The sequence below is a fragment of the Octodon degus genome, unplaced genomic scaffold (assembly GCF_000260255.1).
Source record: "Octodon degus isolate 3935 unplaced genomic scaffold, OctDeg1.0 scaffold00023, whole genome shotgun sequence".
Classification (NCBI taxonomy): Eukaryota; Metazoa; Chordata; class Mammalia; order Rodentia; family Octodontidae; genus Octodon; species Octodon degus.
In genome coordinates, this window is record NW_004524599.1 from 18,367,073 (window position 1) to 18,373,934 (window position 6,862).

Sequence of the window (6,862 nt, forward strand, 5' to 3'; positions counted from 1 at the left end):
TCAATTTTGTGACAGAACTGCATTCTATAATTATATTTATAAGAAAAGCCTATATCCTAACTTATTTACATTCAATAAATGTCCCAAATTATGTAATATTTCTGATAACTTAGAACTGTTTAGTATGTAACTATTAGATTCCTAATCAGGGGCACATAATTTCAAAAGACATTTGAATAATTTGTCATTGTCATTTTTCAAAAATATTTATCATTATGTGTAGACTTATCCTCATGTAAAGTTACAAGTGCCCAGCTTTTGTATTTTAATAGATATATCAATAGTGCAAATGAAAATGTACACAGACATGTAATTTTAATATATTTTCAATATGTGTAAGTTCACATTGAAAACTTGGACGGTAGCAAGCACATGGGGCAGTGATCAGGTTAAAGTGGTGAGTTTATATTTGTTTCTATTGTAAGAACACTTAGCTGGCGGTGGCCTTGCTCTGAGGACAGTTTCAGCCTTAGAGGGCCGCCTAGGCGGGCACACTAGGCATAAACCTGACTGAGACAACTGAACTTTTTTGTTTCCACTCAAAGTTTCCTCATATAAATGTGCTAGAGTGTGCTTTTAAAGCAAAGCAGATTCTTCAGGTTTCGCTGGTTTTGTTCTTTCTTTGCTCAAGATTTCCCTCCAGGAGACTTTCCTCAGTGGCGGCTTCGTGTCAGCCCTCGTGGTGAGCACTGGTGCAACAAGACCTGCGTGCACACAGCCCGCAAACGGCAATGGGGACCAGCGAGGTTTGCATTCATTCTCCTCACCTCCTGCATTCTTCTCCTGGAAAGTTAATAAGGCAGGGATAATAATTAATTATGTCTTTACCTTGATGGCAGACTGGCTTGTTATATAGAAAGAAAAAGATAACACGTGGAAAACGGACAACCTCCTGTGTATAGCAGGCAGCTGCCAGGGCTAAGCCTGCACTGCCACCACATACACTTAGAGCGCTCTGAAGTAGAGCCCAACAGGCTGTGCAGAGAGTGGGCCTTTCTTTCTGAGTACTTCCTCCAGCGGCACTAACTCTAGGACCAGCCAAACACAGATTTCATAGACATCTTTAAAAGAGGGAAAAATATTGTGTTGTCATCAATCAAGAAAGGAAAGCAAAGTGAGAATTCTGTAAATATAGAAGATCAAGTAAATGTTCAAAAGGCTCCCTTCTCTGTTTGATGTGGGAAGTTGCCTTGTCTCATTCTGGAAAAGCGTCCTCAATTCTTTGAGAATTAATTTATATTTTATTTCTCTTAAAGCCTGCCAAAACTCACTTGGAGGGACAAGACACATACAGCAACGCATTCCACTCCCCCTTTCCTCTGGGTAGCATCCTGCTCAATATGATAGAGTTTCTGGCCTCGAACTGTATTTGCTAGAAAGACCGCTGCCAAACTTGGAGTCGGTAGTTACTGGACTATTTATGCAAGGCAAGTGCTGGGAAGGCCGGATAGTGTTTGGTATTTTTTCCTGGATATTAACCAACACTGCCGTGTCACCCTGAACCGAGCCATTTTCCATCAGGCGATGGGGCAGGATAGGCACATCAAAGAGGGCCAGCACTGTAACCCAGGGAAACACAGTCTATAAATCCTAGTTCAAAACTGACTTTCCGAGGGAATGAAACTTGCTTCTCAAATACATGCCTGCAAATAGGAGGCTGCTTAACAGGAATAACAGCCGCATTTAAACAGATCCCAACCTAGAGAGAGGTAGAAATCCATATATAATATATACATATATATTTATATCATCGTTTTAATTGTCCAGCTAGATATTCTGCCTTGGCTCCTAAAAACCTTGCTAGGCATCCTCACACGTATGGAGTCCTTCAAAGCCACTGTTGTAAAGAGTTCGCCCCCATCTTGAAGTCTCTGAGTTATGCCTATGCATACAGTGGGGCTCATAATCTGTGTCAATGGATCAAATATGCATCATGTAACACGCATGTAAAACATGACAGTAATGCAAACTGACACAGACTTTCATATCCAGCATCTGAAAAAATTGGTCAAACTTTAGAGGAATTTATTAAAAAGTAGAAATTCAATAAAAATGCAAAACTAAAATGCAACCTACATACCTGACTTCACAGCTAACCTACAAAGCTTTCTTCATCAGTATCCTAACCAGGCCCAGAAAATCAGTCCTTAGTTCAGTGGGCTGGGAGCTGGGAGGAAGCTGTGCAAGTGGCTCAGAATAGAAGAGTAAAAGGTCATGGAAACAGAACAGGACTGCCAATCGGCTGCAGTCAGAGAGTGCCTCCCAGGCCCATTTCAAAGGGGTCACATATAGGTAACAGATTGACAGAAGGAAGCGTTGGCAGAAAGAAACACTCCCTACACTGAACAGCAGAGCAGCTAGAGTGATCCACTCCCACTGGCACACACAGTAATCTGAAAACACCACTGATCCTGCCCATACTCCACGCAGATGGCCAGATAGTCACCAGGAGAGAGGGCCCTGTGGCTCAGCCGAAATGTGCTGCAGAACAGCTGCCTGCTGGAAAGTGTGCTCACGGCTCGTGGAGGCTGAAAGAACCTCAGAGCTCCCCCTACTCGATCACTGCATTTTAAACTTGAGATAACTGGGGAGCTCTGAAGAGGTGGAACAGCAAGGATTGATATAATGCAGGATCCAGGACAAGGTTTTTGGATGTTCAATGTAATTTTTTTAACCTATACCTAACTCTTAATGTTTCAGAGATTATAAATTTTTTCCTTATATTTTCAACATTTCACAACTAAATACATTTACTGATTTTTTTTTTTTTTTTTTTTTTTTTTTTTTTTTGCCACTAGGGATGAAAAAATAAATTACTACTACTCAAATCTACTGGCTGGATGTCTTTGTTAGAAGAATTAAACAAAGGTTCAGAGTTTTGGTGAAAGTATGGCTTGGAAACTGTCTTTGGCTTTTGCTCTTATAGCTTTGGCTACTATCCCATCCGACCACAGAAAGTATAAAGATGAGGAAGAGATGACTTCCTGCAGGTGCAAGGCAGGACTTGAGCCTTGTCCCTGAGTGGCTGGGACACAATGGAGTGGAGCAGGCCACATCCTGTCCTGCACCCTGGCACCTGTGGTAGCCTTGGGAAGATGCAGTCAACCTCAGGGGCATGTCTGAGTTAGTAATTTAGGACACACTGAAGACAGTATAGAAACCCTCCTTGCAGCGGGAACCAAGGTACTGGCCAAGAATGGGAGATCATGGATAAAACCTGCGTCACAGTAGGGCATTGAAAGATGACTGGGAAGGCAGACTGACCAATGACTTGGGGCAGCAGGAAGCTTCCTAGCAGAGTGGTGCGACTTCAGCCTTGCCCTGCTGACATGGAACTGAGGCGAGAGCTGCTGTTCCCTGTTGGGCCTGGGGCCTGGGCAGCTGAGCTGAGCCACCGTCTTCAGTGACAATCCCACACCTGTGAGGTAAGTTGGGGGCAGGCTGCCATTGTCCACGCCTTCTCCACAACTGCTGAGGCTACAGACAAATGCATATTGACTTTGTGGCCACAGATTCAGGTATAGAGGATCCTCAAGTCCAAAATTCCAAAAGGCAAAACAAATCAAACATCCTGTCCTCTGAAAACAAAACACCTTATGCCTAGCTAGCAATTCAAAGCAAATTAAAATACAGTCTTGTGTTCAGTTAGGAATCCTTCATTTAGAACAAAAAGAAGACTTAATTCCTACTTAAATTAATTCACAGAATTAGGTCATTCCGGCCCACTGCAACACAGGCTGGGGCTGGCAGGGTGGTGCCTAAGCTGAGTCCTCTTCACCGGGTAACGGGGCTCTCCTGTCTCCCTGGCCGTGAGGACTTTCCTCTATCTCTCCTTTTCCTCGGGACCACCTACAGACAGGACCCACTGCCAGAGCGGCCTTGATGTAAACACAGGTGTTAACACATCTGCATCGGTGCAGGGGCGGGCAGCGTGGCCATCTGGTGGGAGCAGTGCTGTGGAAACACCATATCCCTTCTGGAGAGCTGGGTTTATTTACAGTTTTTAAATTAAAATATGCAAATTGCAAGTAAACAGAGAAACCACAGAGCTCCATTCTGCTGTAAAATTAATTGGAGACATTCGTCTATGCTGAGGGCTTTTTATATACAGAGGTCTGAGGCCAAGAAGAAACGCGGATAGTTAAGTCCGCAAAAAGACCTTGGCGGAGCGCGCACACTGGTTCAGAGCTAGGTGAAAACTAAATGAGGCAAGAGGCTTCCTTAAGCAGGCAGGAACATCCAGGAATTGCTAACATAGTTTGTAATTGCTACAACTTTGCGAGATTTCAAATCATCCCTGTAAGGACGGCAAAGCTGGCGGTATATGGCGAACTGTCTCAGGCATCTATGCAAAGTTTGGCTTTATACATGAAATGCTGTTCTACCTTGTGTGCCACTGTCAGGGAGTAGTCAGCGTATGTTGAAATAGACAGGCACAAACAGTCCTGTCCCCCAACCCTGTTGCTGTCCTGATACATACGTGTTTTTAATTTTTCATGGAACATGTACTCACTAAGCATCTAGTCTGTGCATAGGACAGAGTCTTTTCTCTGGGAGGAGTTAAGCAAATAGTAAACAAGGAGATAACACTATTTACAGACTGGTTGTTGCTAAAATGGGGTGGTCACGCTGGTGTATTAAAGAATATAAATCTTGATGGTACCAATGACATGAATGAGACAGCAATCGGTCACCACAAGCATAGAACTTAGGAGCTGACCAACAACCACTGCCAGGCTTTGCTGCAAAGGACCTCTGAGGTACACAGATCCTCACTGTCTTGAGGGTTTACTTGTATGCTAATTCGGTCCATTTCAAACTGAAACATGGAATACCAAATGGAAAATACATGCAAAATACATAAAGAAAGAAGCTAAGGCACAGATAATTGTGTCTCTCATAGTTTCCTAAGACTGTTTCCAAAGGAATCTCAAGCTTCAGAGTTACTCTTCTTCTCCAGGTTCAGTGAGATCTGACCCAGAATTGAAAACACAGAGTCTCATAACCATTTTTATTACCTTGATGGCTACTATTACAATTTTAGGTTTAATGATTTTTATTTCCTGCCAACTTCTACATATAGTGCACTAAGGTGTGCTGACTACCTTCAGAATTAGGAGGGCCACAAATTAAGGGAAAAGAGGGAAAATGGCACCAGTATTCAGTATTCCTCACATTAACAAAAGTCTCTCTTTGGAGTATTTTTGCTTCAGGATTGTTATTATTATTCTTTTTCTTAAATTCAGGAAGAACCTGTGAGTTCTCAAGAGTCACATGCCCTTGCTTAATGGCAGGACTGCCCAACCTGAGAAATGGCCGTCCCCGAAACCTGGGGTTTGGTTTCACAGGAACAGGGTGCTCCTGAGAGCGACGTCGTGCTTATTTCCTCTGGACCTCTGCAGCCAAGACACTGATTTGCATTTGCAGGGCTTTCCTGCTTTTTAAAATGGATGCTCTGGGGAACAGTGGAGTTACTGCACACTAGAGCAACGCTTGGACGCAATCTCTGGCAAAAGGAGAAAATATGAGGTCATACTAAGTCCCATGATTAACAGCATCTGCACAAGACATCATCTCTTTTTTTGTCCCCAGATGTATTTCCCGAATGTGTGAGCGATTCGGCACATACCGATATCTGACTAGTAACAAGCATAGGTTGTTTTTGGTTATGATAAAAGACATTTCGGATGGTTCCCTCAGAGCCAGCCCTGCGAGACAGTTTCCAGGGTTAATGCTTGCCCGGGGTGAGGAAGGCTGCCAGAGCGTAGCGGGCAGCGGAAGCCCCGCAGGACTGCGAGGGGCCAGCGGCCAGCGCCGCAGCACAGCGGGCCGCGTCCCAGCACCCCTCGTGCAGCGAATTCTGCGTGAACCCGCGCCGCAGGGCTTCCGGTCTGCTCCGCCCCTCTTGCACAGAAAACCCTCAGGAAGAACGAAAGGCCCGGGGCCTCCCAGGGAGCACCCCTGAGTTGAGGGCCTACGGCAAGGGGCTGACACCCCCGCTGCGAGGCTGCTGTCGCAGCTTGCGGCGCCCAGTTACACTTTCCCGGGCCCCCCTCGGGGTAGTCAGTTTCCAGCAGGGATGGCAGGGAGCCTCGGTCTCCCCCTGTGATTGCTGCCTGCCTTCTCACGTGGCACTGGCGGGTCCACACCGGGGATCCTGACCCTTGTCCCTGAGGCCTGAGCCCTGCAGGCGAGGGTGCCTCTTTTCTCCTGGGGGTCTGTCCCGCATCAGCCACCACCTTACTGTCTAGAAGGACAGTCTAGAAGGCTTCTATTGCGGCTACGCGGCCGGCCCGACCACCGTCCCCGCGCGTCCCGGTCCCCGTGTAGGCCGCCTCCGCCCGGATCCAGGGCAGGGCGCCGTCGCGAACCCCGCCCCCCATGGTTCCTCGCGAGCACCCCAGAGCGGGGACCTAAGGCCGTGCACTGCACACCCTAGATGTGGAGCGCCCCCACACCTCCTCTGAGCCAGCCCAGGAAAAACGCCAGCTTCCGCCCGCGCGGAAGACGCGGAAGAATCGGAGGACTCGGGAGCTCGGAATGCAGGTCTAGACTGAGCCCGAGCGCCCGCCCTTGGCCCCGCCCCTCTCCCCGCCCTTGGCCCCGCCCCTCCGCCGGACTCCCCTTAGTGAGTCATCCAGCGTTCGGTGCTCTGCTGCGCGGCGGATCGACGCGCTCGGCGCTCGCGGCAGGCGGAAGTACGGTGCTGTGGTGCGGCGGCCGCGGCTCCTGGTTGTGGCGACGTCGGCCAGCATCCGGGAGCCCCTGCCGTGGGCAGCGGCCTGGGGCTGGAGGTACGTGGGCGCCGGGCCTGGCCGAGGGCGGGCGGGACGGCCCCGGTGGGCACCTGCCGGGCTCGGCT

The 6,862-nt window shown here is 47.9% G+C and overlaps 1 protein-coding gene and 1 long non-coding RNA gene across 3 annotated transcripts in view; one reads left to right on the top strand and one right to left on the bottom strand.

Moving 5' to 3' along the window:
- Positions 1-298: 298 nt before the first annotated feature.
- LOC111815883 lies at positions 299-6,541 on the bottom strand. Its single transcript, XR_002820500.1, has 3 exons — positions 6,459-6,541; positions 5,306-5,506; positions 299-704 (listed from the first exon to the last, which is right to left on the bottom strand). It is a non-coding gene; the product is annotated as an uncharacterized LOC111815883 (long non-coding RNA).
- A 123-nt stretch (positions 6,542-6,664) lies between these two features.
- Exoc2 (exocyst complex component 2) overlaps positions 6,665-6,862 on the top strand; it is a 150,560-nt gene continuing 150,362 nt past the window's right edge. For both annotated transcript variants that reach the window (XM_023712082.1, XM_004628412.3), the window contains exon 1: positions 6,665-6,794. The gene's annotated coding sequence lies outside the window, so the exon portion shown is untranslated. The remainder of the gene's footprint in view (positions 6,795-6,862) is intronic.